At 43.5% G+C, this 12,359-nt stretch overlaps 1 protein-coding gene across 5 annotated transcripts in view; it reads left to right on the top strand.

The window, feature by feature from the left end:
* The first annotated feature begins 4,313 nt into the window (after nucleotides 1-4,313).
* The window catches only part of UBAP2 (ubiquitin associated protein 2), a 132,060-nt gene continuing 124,014 nt past the window's right edge, over nucleotides 4,314-12,359 (top strand). For 3 of the 5 annotated variants that reach the window (XM_036021834.1, XM_036021833.1, XM_028508156.2), the window contains exon 1: nucleotides 4,331-4,432. The gene's annotated coding sequence lies outside the window, so the exon portion shown is untranslated. Of the gene's footprint in view, nucleotides 4,433-12,359 lie in introns of all 5 variants that reach the window. The other 2 variants (XM_028508164.2, XM_028508174.2) reach the window with 2 other exon arrangements.

Genomic DNA, 12,359 nt, shown 5'->3' with positions numbered 1-12,359 from the left:
GGTGCCCGGGATGTCTCCACTGGCCGTTACCCAGAGAAGTGGAGAGCAGTCTCTCCACAGATCAGGTTACCCCGATGCAGCTGCGATTTCCAGACGGGACCCAGAGTCAGAATTGAGTCAGGGAAGAAGGGAAGAGGGACACTTACCCTGGCTGTCCGGACTGGTGGAGCAGCCACAGAGGCTTTCCTCGGGGAGATGGGGAGGAGCGGCCCCCGTGGACAACAACTCCTCTTGGGTTTTGGCACCAAAATGTAAGATTTTTCCGCTGAGGAAGAAAATCAAATCAGCCACAAAGAGGGCAAAAACAGGATTTTATTGGGGCTGCGCTTTCAGGTGAGGTTCTCTGGTCCAGAGTACTGGGGGCCAGAGAGGTTGCACCCAGGGTAGAGCGGGAAGATTTTCTATACACCTGGGTGGGGTAAGGCTTGTCGCGTCTTAGGTGGATTGGGCACTGTGGTCTCCATGGCAGACTGAGAATGATTGACTACTTAGCCACTTGTTGCCAGAAGATTTTGGCGGTTGCTTAGCTTGCAGTTTTCTTTGTTTGGCACCTGCCGTGGGAGTTAACCTTTTCATATCCTGTCCAACCCAATAGTTGCCTCTAACACGTCCCCAGTTGGGGTCCTGGCGCGCAACTCAGGCATGTGCCTTCACTGGGAATTGAACTGGCAACCTTTTGGTTTTTAGGCCGGCAGTCAACTCACTGAGCCACACTATCCAGGGCTAAATTCTGTATTTTATTAAGTTTATTGGGGTGGCTTTGGTTCATAGGGTCATATAGGTTTCAGGTATACACTGTATGATACATGAATCTGCATATTGCATTGTATGCCCATTGCCCAAAGCCAAATCCTTATCATTTTTTAAAAATATATTTTTAAAAGATTCTATTTAATTTTTTTTAGAGAAAGGGGAAGGAAAGGAGAGAAAAGGAAACATAAACGTGTGGGTGCCTCTCATGCACCCCACCACTGGGGACCCAGCTCACAACCCAGGCATGTTCCCTGACTGGGAGTCGAACTGGTCACCCTTTGGTTCACAGGCCAGCACTCAATCCACTGAGCCACACCAGCCAGAAGATTAAGAAAAACAGCAACTACAGCAACAATAACAACTCATTGACACAGACAACAGTATGGTGATTGCCAGAGGGAAAGCTGGGTTGGAGGTAGGTGGAAGGAGGGTAAAGGGCCCTGACAGGTGTGGCTCAGTTAGCTGTGCATCTTCCAGCAAAGGGAGGGGCTGTCAGTTCCATTATGGGTTGGGGCCCTTGCCTGAGTTTGGCTTTTTTTATTGGGTGGGGGTGCATAGAAGAGGCAATGGATCCATGTTTATCTCCCCCCCAAAGAAAACTATATAATTTTTTAAGCCAATGTCACCCTAATAAATAAAAACAAAACAAAACACCCCAAACACCAGTACCTCTTCCATGTAAAAAATTAAAACAGTGCAGATTAGGTTGATTATAGTCCCTTTGACCAGGGTCCTGAATCATAAATCATCTTTCCTATTCCTAAGGAACAGCAACAACATGTAATCAGGTTTGTATATACGCTTTCAGAATTGTTTTCTTGTGCTCTTTCCATTAAGTTTTTGCCTCTCAGGGGCAGTTGTTATCTTTTACTCTCCCACACACTTCTGTAAAGCAGGAATACAATGAAGACTACTGAGCAGACTCAATCCTAGCTCACTGTCAAAAGGGGAGAGATAAGATACATCTGTACACGAATAGTCATAAATTCTATCTGTTAAAGGCACAGTCTGAGCATTCTTTGATCAATTCAGATGAATAACAAAGGCCTCCCCCAATTGAGCAGGGCTGTAATCCCGCAATTGAACCTACAACTAGTCTAATAGTAACTAGCAAGTTAATCTGTAATTAGTATAGTGCCTTGCACAAAGATCAGTATGTTAATTCCCTACCCATCTTACTTATACCTGTTATGTCCAAAGTATTACAGAACAACAAGGGGGGCCTGGGACGATATATTATTACTGAAAGAAAACCCCAGGTCCATTATGTCCACCCTCTATAGGAAAGATGTCTCTCAATGGCAGAGATTCATGAAAAGGAAAGGAAATGTTTATTTAATGCTATACAAACTTAAAGTAGTGACCTAATGTCATAAAAAACCCTGAAGTCCCTTAAAACACCCACACAGTACTTCCTTCCCCCTTTGCCCAGCCCAGGGTACCATATCTCAGGAAAGGAAATAGAAGTCCATGGCTCAGGCAGTCCTCTGGTTATTCCCAGTCAGTACTCTGCTTGACTGGGAGACCTACCTGGGTTCCTGGCACCCTCAGCTGTGTCGCCGGGATCTCTGCTAAAACCAGGTGGTGGTTCCCCCTTCTAAAGCTGCAGGGGTCCCCACTCTGGGAAAGGCACGTGGTCCTCTGTCCCAGGGCCACAGGAGTCCCTACTCAGCCCAAACCGTGTGCTTTTCTCCCTGCACAATGGCTGCAAGGAGCGGGGTCGCCACTCTGCCAAAGCCAAGTGGCAGTTCTCTGCTAAAGCCTTGGGGCGATTCTCTCTTGCAGGGCTGCGGGAGTCTCCACTTTGCTAAAGACACGCGGTTCTCCCCACAATGGCTGCCGAGTCTGGGTTTAAATGCCCGCGCCAGTCTTCCTCTGCAGCCCCATTTCCGACTCCTCCCACACTCGGCCTCAAATGCCAGAACTCATAGCCTTCCAGCTTTAGTGGGCTGCCATCATGAGTCTGGGCAGGTGTGGCCCCATGTCATGGAGCCAATCACCTTCCAAGCTCCCATGCAGGCGCTGTAACTCTGGGGACCTGCCCCCCAGTCATGTCTTGGTGGGGAAGTTACTTCCATTCCCCTGTCTTAGAGCATGGTCACACCTATTTAACATATCTAGGTAACCAGTCAAAGGCTATAGATATGTTAAATGACCTCGCCAGAGGTTAGCTGCAAGGCTGTTGCTATTGGAAACAGCTCTCAATGGCCCTGCTCCATTTGTCCCTTCCCCCAACCCACACCTGGGGGAGGGTGGGGTGAGGACATCCTAAAATCTCCTGGACACTTTGAGTTTTGGACCCCATTCCAAATCCGTATTTGGGCCCCCCTCTTGGCTGCACCCTGTTATAAAAGGGCACACACAGGGTATGAAAATAATTACCAATATTTGCTGAGGATTTACTATGTCTGAAGCAGGTACTTTACATAATCTCCTTTAATTTTAACCACCAGGTGAATCATTGCTACCACAAAGGAAAGCTGGAATTGAGAGGTAAGGCCTGCTGAACTCCAAAGTCCATGTATCTAGCCAGCATGGGATACTGTCTTTGAAGATCAAATAGGCCAATAAATGAGAAAATACTTTAAACTCTAAAACACTGCACTACAACTGTAAATCATCATCTCCTTTTTAAACATAATTCCGTATGTTAACACAGATCAGATCTTTTTGGAAAGAGAAAATCTGGTTTGGGTACGAGGCGGGAAACGGAACCCCTTTAACCCTCTTTTCATGCATAAAACGGAGACAGTCCTTTTCTCAAAGGGTTGATTACATGATTTAATAAAAAGTTGTATAAACGGCTGACATCGAATAGGCGTTCAATAAATGTTAACCTTTTCAGCAACAGAGGCTTGGGAATGCAGAATTCGATCCCACAATAAGACAAGCCGCGAAACCCTCTGGTACTGTAGAGGTTCCTTTTGAAGCCCGCTTGGTGCCGGCGGCACCATGGCTAGCCGTTGCCGTTTTCCCGCGCAAGGAACCCGGCGCGCGACTGTGGGTGTGGAAACCCTCCCGCCGGGACTACTTCTCACAGCAAGGACCATGCTCAGCCACCTGGCAGGAGGCACCCAATGGTATTAGTCTCAGATTCTAGCCCTATCCGCTTACCCTTTTGGCCTTCCCTAGGCACTAAGTCTTAGACGCGCCACCTATAAAGCTTCTAGGGAAGGGATGCGCTGTTGGGAACCTGTGCAGCAAGATAGAAGTCATAGCCCCCGCGCAACGTTTGTTAACTTCAGTGGTTGGACCACGTCACGTGACTCAAGCAGGAAGAGAGTTGGCAAGCCTTGTGAGGTCATCACAGCGCGACAACGAGTGCAGTATTGAGCATCCTGGATTCTGTGGATAGTTCGCCCCTGATAACCTCGGGTGCGAGAAATTCCGTAAAATCTTCCTTATTTGCTCCATTTCCGCGCCTCCCCGAGCCTCGACGCTTTGGGCCTTCCCGGTTCGTGTTGGGGGTGGGTAGAGGAAGTGATAAGTCCCTTAGGCGGACTAAGGAGCCGCGCACCAGAGACGCGTTGGCTCCTCCTTCGCCCGTGACGTAAGATCACGTGACTGGACGGGCCGCCTCGGCCGCCGCCGCCGCTTTGTAAGAGGCACATTGGCAGGTAACGAGCGGCAGCGGTGGCGGCGGCGGCGGCGGGTGCCGAGTGCAGCGAGAACAGCCTTGGTAATTGGCACCCTCTCTCTTTCCTCCCTAGTTCCAGGGCTCTCAGTGCTGCGGAGTGCGCTTTCTAGCGTTGCTTTCAGCTGTTTTCCCTCTAACCCCCTTTTTCCTCCCCCAGCGCCCACCCGTGAGGACCGGGCCGAGCTTCCTTCGCTGGCTTCATGTGTCTTCACTATGCCCAGGCCCGGGCGTCCTCCTTCCTCTCCCCGGCCCGTTGCCACTTGCTTTTTCCTGCCTACCCGGGTCCTAGTCGGTCCGGCCCCACCCAGCCCCAGGGGGGGCCTTCCCCTCCCCGGCCCTCCCCTCCGGTTTTCTGCCCTGGAGGGAGTGGGTTTTTTTTTTTCTTTCTCTCCCACCTCGGTCCCTTTTTGACTGTCCTCTGGAGCTCCCGCACTACGCTGACGCTTCTCATCCCGACCACCTTTCCGTTTTCACGCGTGTCGCACACTAGTCCTGGGACTGAACCTCTTAGAGACCGACCAACTTCTTCGCTCTCCAGCCTTTCCCGGCTTACTCGCAGGCATAGTTCAACTCTACTTCTCCTTTTTGTTCTGGAAGGCTTTGGTGTCAGACTTTTGGGATTCAGTTTTCTTAATACTGGTTCCTGTTGGCACTTTGTAAACTAAAGCGCTTTCTGTTATAATACATTTGAAAATGTCACTCTTTCCTTAGTGTTTTACATCTTTTTTGTTTTGTGTCTGAATCACTTTCTCACTTGGTTGTCCCACCTTTTCCCCTGGGTTATCAATCTAATTAATTGCTCAGGCTTCTGAAATGCCACTACTGTGGTCCCTTATCCTTGTTCGCTCTAGGAGTTGATCCCATCATTCCTGTTATTTCCTGTTTGACCTAATGCTGTAGTTTTCTACCACCTCAGTTGGATTATGTTTGTACTTACATCCAAGGTATATGGTCTGCCAGTATTTAGGCTTAACTGTACTCAGCACCTGTGTCCTAATAATTGAGACCCTTTTAAGGTCTCCAGAACGTATCCAAAGATCATCTTTTATTTGAAGGGCATATAACATTTTAAGTGAACACAGTTATTTATTTATTTATTTATTTACTTTTAGAGAGAGGGGAAGGGAAGGGGAAAGAGAGGGAGAGAAACATCAATGTGTGGTTGCCTCTCGCACGCCCCTTGCTGGGGATCTGGCTTGCAACCCAGACATGTGCCCTGACTGGAAATCGAACTGGCGACCCTTTGGTTTGCAAGGCCAGTGCTCAATCCACTGAGCTACACCAACCAGGGCTTCTTTTCTGTTATCATAGTACTTTTTAAACCAAGATAAATGCAAGTAGTGCGTTCCTCACTTTTTGCCATGAAATATGCATCCTTTTTAGTGTTTTTTAAAAGGTGGTCGCAAGATGGACATAATACCTAAGAGCTCCTTTATCGTAGGAATTAGGTGCCTAGATTGGGATGGTACCTATGTCTTAGGAAAAGAAATAAATTCCACTCTTGGGGGTGTCCAACTTGTGGCCTGCGGGCTGCTTGTGGCTCAGGGTGGCTATGAATCTGGCCCAACACAAATTGTAAATATACTTAAAACATTACAAGATTTTTGTGATTACATGTTGCAGTGTATTTAATGTGTGGCCCAAGACAACTCATGATGTGGCCCAGAGATGCCAAAAGGTAGGACCCCCACTGCATGATAGGGTCTTACAGTACACCAACATAGCTTATTACCATCTTGCCAGGGCACCTCCTTGGCTAGGGCTATCCTCCCATTTGTGTGAAGGCTTCCCTTATCTATCATTAGGCAGAAATGATTTACTTTCCACACTGCTCTTCTGCATGCCTCCAGTGAGTTCCTCCTGATTTTTCCTTATGGCTAGTTCACATGTGTAGTGAGATTTCTCTCTACTGCTGTCCAGCTTGTTCCCCACAGCTCTGATTTCCCCTTTTTGCTTTTTTGTTTCCTCTGATCCTCAATAATTAAACAATTCAGAGAAGAGAGATTTGCATTATGATTGAAATGTGGCTGTAAATGGTGGCATGGGAATGAGGCCATGGGAAAAAAGCTTGTGGTAATTGCCTCTCCTGCCTATTTCCTGTTGCTCTGGCCTCTCTTTAAATATGGGCTGGACCAGCAGTAGTCACATGGACCTGACTTTAGAACAAGGCTGGAACAACAATAACACCTCTGCTTCCCTTTCCTGGTAACTAAGTGGTGCAGCCTGTGCAGTGCTCACTACAGTGTCTCATGGTATTAGCCTGAGTGACTTATTTTTTGAGAAGAAATAGGAGAACATGAAGAAGAGGTGTAGTTCAATATGCAATGTGTATCGATGGGAATTGGTTAATATCCCTACACCTTTATATACTACAAGTGGAAAGTGTAAACCAGTCTTGAATATTAGAACTGGTCTTAGCTGAAGCTTTCACTGTGTAAGGGTTAGTCTTGACGTGTTGATTCTGTAGTCTTTTTTTTTTAAATGACTTACTCTAAGATTTTTAAAAAGATTTTATTTATTTTAGAGAAAGAGGGAGGGAGAGAAACTTCAATGTGTGGTTTGCCTCTCACCTGCCCCCTACTGGGGACCTTGCCCGCAACCCAGGCATGTGCCCTGACTGGGAATCAACCTTCTACCCTTTTGCCTTGCAGTTCGGCGCTCAATCCACTGAGCCATGCCAGCCAGGGCAAGATTTTTTTTGTTGTTGTTACAGACTTCTGTTTGGTGTAAGTGTATTATGAAGGATTAATATCTGCTCAAAAGAAGCAGTCTGTGTGAATTCACAGACTGGTGTTCCTCTGCTCTTAAAAATCCATCTTATTTCTCTTTGTGAGGTAACCTGTAGGTCAGCAAATAGTTTTTAGTTGTTAATTTGAGTAAATTGAATGTCCTTTAAAAGTTGAGTGTTATAGCACCTGTGGTGTTAACTGATGAGGTGGTGTATCTTGGAAGCAGCTGGTTTTTTTCTTTTCTACCCCCCCCCCAAAAAAATAAAGAGAGTAGAACTGTAACTTGAAGGGAGGCAAAAAGAGGGAAGATTTATAAGGAAATACCACCATGTAAATCTGTAGTAGGTTTTGAAATCGTTTTGGTCCAGCTAGCTAATAAGTATTTAAGAATAGAATCTTTGTTTCTTTTTTGAGTCCAAGAACCAAATTAATCAGTTTTGATTAGTTATAATGCAAACTGCATATGCTTTTTTTTTTTTTTCAGTTTTTTTGACAGTTTTTTTTTCTCATTGATCCTACATATCCTGTACTTTCTAACTTGATTTCAGAGAGAGAAGAAGGGAGAGAGAAGAGAGAGAAACATCAGTTTGTTGTTCCACTCATTGATGCATTCCTTGGTTGATGTTTGTATGTGCCCTGACCAGGGATTGAATTTGCAACCTTGGCATATGGGGATCATGCTCTAACCAACTGAGCCCCCTGGCCAGGGCTGTCCTGTAATTGTTAAAGAAGTTAAGGTAAATTATTTTAGTTTTGAAGTGTCTTTGCATAGGTTTTGAAGACCAGATCTGTGAATTTCTGGCTGACATAGCATGAGTAGTAGAGTGAGTTTCAATTTTCAGATAACTCATTTTCGTGCTGGAGTTAAGAGCTAAATTGAGTTGGAGCCCAGTTGGAATTAATTTTATTTTTAAATTATTTTTTTAATCCTCATCCATGGATATATTTATTGGTTTTTTAGAGAGAGAGGGGGAGAAACATCGATTTGTTGTTCTACTTATTTATGTATTCTTTGGTTGATTCTTATATGTGCCCCGGACCGGGGATTGAACCTGCAACCTTAGTGAATCTGGATCATGCTCTGACCAGCTGAAGTACTTGGCCAGAATGTGTGTTCTGTGGAGGGTGAGATTTTTCATTTGATACCAGTGCTTGGCATTGTAAAATCATTAAACAAGAATAAGTGGGCTTAAAAAATAGACAAGTTTAACTAAGATAGTTTAGGAAAAAAGTGATCAGCTTTAGGATTGATTGATAAGCCTAACATTAAATAATTTTCCAAACCAAGTCCAATCCCCCCTCCTTTTCTCAAATTAAATAATTAAATTTTCAATTTAGTGTAAGTTTTTGGGTCAGGTTGGCTGGTACTATTTTGCCTAACAAAATACATGAGGAAAATTTGAAAAAACAAAAAGAAGGTGAAAATGACTTTATGGTTTAACATTTTATTGTATCCTTGCTCTTTTTTTAAAAAAAATATAATGTATATACTTTTTAAAATGTTAGAGAAAAGGTTTATGAGGTATAAAAACACATGTGCAGTTTTCAAAAACAAATAAAATGACCAAGAAGTAGAACATTACAGCTGTCTAAAAGCCCTGTATATGCCATCTCTCAAGGTGTTCCTTTCTGCCTTTCCTAGAGGTAACCATTCCTCTACATTTTCGGTTTATTATTTTTTAGAATAATTTTTACTTCATATATGTGTATATCCGTAAACAATATATAGTTTTATTTATTCATTTATTTAGAGAGCCGGGAAGAGGGAGAATGTGGAGAAGGAGGGAGAGAAACATCAATGTGCAACAGAAACAGATCAGTTGCCACTCGCATCCCCTGGCCACCCCCTGGCCACCCCCAACCTGAGACCTGAACCATAACACAGACATGTTCCCTGAGCGAGTATTGAACTGGCAACCTTTTGGTGTGTGAGACAATGCCCAACCCACTAAGCCACACCAGTCATGGCACAATGTGTAGTTTAGTATTACTTTTTAAATCCTCACCTGAATATATTAATCGATTTTTTAATTTTTAATTTTTTTAGAGAGACAGGCAGACATCGATGTGAGAGAGAAACATTGATCGGTTGCCTCCCCTGTGCACCCAAATTGGGGATCAAAGCTGCAACCTTTTGGTGTAAGGGATGATGCTCCAACCAGCTGAGCCACCTGGCCAGGGCAACAATATATAGTTTTCAGTTATGATCTACATGGAATTTTATGATTCTTCTGATACTTTTTCATTCTTAAATGTTTTAGATTTATCCATGATTGATTCTTACAGCTGTCATTCACTTTCAGTAGTAGGGTAGTTCATTGTAAGGATATGCCACATCCTCTTCTATTGTGATAGATATTTGTCTCATTTACAGGTTTTTGGGGGTTTTTTTTTTTGGTGATTACAAATTATAGTTGTCTGCTTGTGAACATTCGCATGCCCTCTCTTCCACTAAAACAGATTTCTCAAGATTCTATATGTAATTGGGAGTAGAATTTTGGGCTATGTGTGGGATATGTATAACTTTACTAGGTAATCCCAAATGTTTTCCGTTGTGTTGTACAATCATTCTTAATTAGGCTCCTCATTGGAACACAGATAATTGAGTGACTATTTTCTCAGTTCTCTTGAGAGTATTACATAACTGGTATCATTCTAGTAGTCTAGGGAGGAAGTTTAATTCATACATATAGAGGATACCTTGGCCATTGGAACTTAATTTTCAAGACTGAATAGTTAAAAAGTTTCACATCCTTGCCAACATTTGGTATTGCTTTAATTTTTAATTTTTGCCAATACTGTTGGAATGTTTTAATTAATTAATTTTATGTTTTTAGAGAGAGGTGAAGGGTGGGAGAAAGGGGGAGAGAGAACCATCCATGTGTGAGAAAAACATTAATCATTTGCCTCTCATATGCCCCTAATGGGTGCTGGCCCACAACACAGGCATGTGCCCTGACTGGGAATTGAACCTGCGATGCTTTGGTTCGCAGCCTGGACTCAATCCACTGAGCTACACCAGCTAGGCAATCAGAGTTTCTGATTTACCCTATTTATATATTATCACTGAAGCATGGTACCGAGTGATAACCCATTTCTTTTTAAAAAAGATTTTATTTATTAATTTTTAGAGAGATGGAAAGGGAGGGAGAAAAACATGGATCTGTTGCTTCTCACATGCTCCCAGCTGGGGACCAGGCCTGTAACTCAGCCATGTACCTGACTGGGAATCAGCTGGCAACATTTTGGTTCATAGTCTGGCACTCAGTCCACTGGGCCATACCAGCCAGGTCTTCATTTCTTAAATGATGATTTTCTCAGGTTTGTTTGACAGACTGAGAATATTTTTTTTTCAATTTTTTTTTTTTTAGGTTTTTAAATTTATTTTTAGAGAGGGAAGGGAGGGAGGGAGGGGGGAGAGAGGGTGGGGGGAGAGAGGCAGGCAGAGGCATTAATGTGCGGTTGCTGGGGGCTATGGCCTGCAACCCAGGCATGTACCCTGACTGGGAATCGAACTTGCGACACTGAATATTTTTATTGATTGTAGAGAGAGAGGAAGGGTGAGAGAGAGAGAGAGAGAGAGAGAAAGGGAGAGGGAGAGAGACAGATTGAGCAGATTGATGCGAGAGAGAAATATATTAGTTGCTTCCTGCATGTGCTTGACCTGGGATTTAGCCTGCAACCTGTGATAATGACTGGGAATCAAACTGGCAGCTTTTTGGCATTTGGGACGATGCTCCAACCAATTGAGCTACCTGGCCACAGCACATTAAACATTTTCTTTGGGTCAACTTTTTATACAAACTTATTGAACGTCTCAATTTTTTTCCTCCAATCAAGGTCTCATTTTTTTATTTTTAAAAAATTTCTTGTGATCGGGAGTGTTGAGGCAATGGTGGAAAAAGCACCTTTGTATTTACAGAAAAATCTAGGTGGTAGTTAAGGAACAAAATCCTTGTTAGTTAAAATAGGCCATTTGCTATTTTATTATCACAGAAGTGTTTGCATTTTTAAAAAAGATTTATTTCTTTAGTTTTAGAGAGAGGGGAAGGGAAGGGAGAAAGAGAGGGAGAGAAACATTGATGGGAGAGAGAAATGTCAATTGGTTACCTCTGACCAGGGACTGAACCTGCAACCCAGGCATGTTCCCTGACCAGGGAATTGAAACCTGTGACTTTTTGCTTTGTGGAATGACAACTGAGCCACATTGGTCTGGGCTTTTTTTTTTTTTTTTTTTTACACAAAGACAATTTGAGCTATTTAATCGTTCTAATGCTTATCTCATTTTACTGAAAGATCCTAGCTGTAATGGTATATAGCTAGCATACCATAAACTAATTTTTTTTTTTAAGATTTTATTTATTTATTTTTTTAGAGAGGGAAGGGAGGGAGGGAGAGAGAGAGAGAGGGAGAAACATCAATGTGCGGTTGCTGGGGGTCATGGCCTGCAACCCAGGCACGTGCCCTGACCGGGAATCGAACCCGCGACGCCTTGGTTCGCAGCCCGCACTCAATCCACTGAGCTACGCCAGCCAGGGCGACCATAAACTAATTTATATGTTCTGATAGCCTAGCCATCTGTGGGGCAAAAAGATGACCAGTGTTACAAAGGATTTTACTGGCGTTATAGTTGGCCATAGGTGTACAGCTTGATAAATACTAAACATCACTGAATTGTGCACTTTAAAAGGATGAACTTTATGGTATTGATTATATCTCAGTAAAGTTATTTAAATGGGTTGAATTAATAGGTAATATGTCGAAATGAACAGTATCAGCAGAAAAAAAGTGGTCAGTGTACATTAGTTTTAGAGTTGCTACCATTTATGGTTGCTATTAGGATCTGGACAAAGCAGTTGAGGTACATTATCTTGTTTGGTGCTCTTTACAGTTTTGGGAAAGAGTCAAGTATTGATGAGGATTACCTAATCTATTAATTTAGGGAAGCCAGGTCTATGTGACTTTAAAATTCATAACCACAGTATGGTACTTCTTTACCTATCTGAGATACTGCTGCCTGGGAATACAGCCAAGTGCTAGCTGATAACTCAAACAATGTCTACATTTGTGATATATAATGCTGGGATTTTGCACTGGGTGGGGGATGAGGAATGGGTATGAGGTGGGGTCCTTGAACTTCTGTGCCTGGTTCCACTAGCCCTTTTTATATAATTCAGATAGTTTTTGTCTATCATATTTTGCCGTGTGTAATGCATACTTTTTTTTGCCCAAATTTCTGA

Source organism: Phyllostomus discolor, chromosome 3 (genome assembly GCF_004126475.2).
Source record: "Phyllostomus discolor isolate MPI-MPIP mPhyDis1 chromosome 3, mPhyDis1.pri.v3, whole genome shotgun sequence".
NCBI lineage: Eukaryota > Metazoa > Chordata > Mammalia > Chiroptera > Phyllostomidae > Phyllostomus > Phyllostomus discolor.
This window is presented reverse-complemented; position numbering and strand designations above follow the sequence as displayed.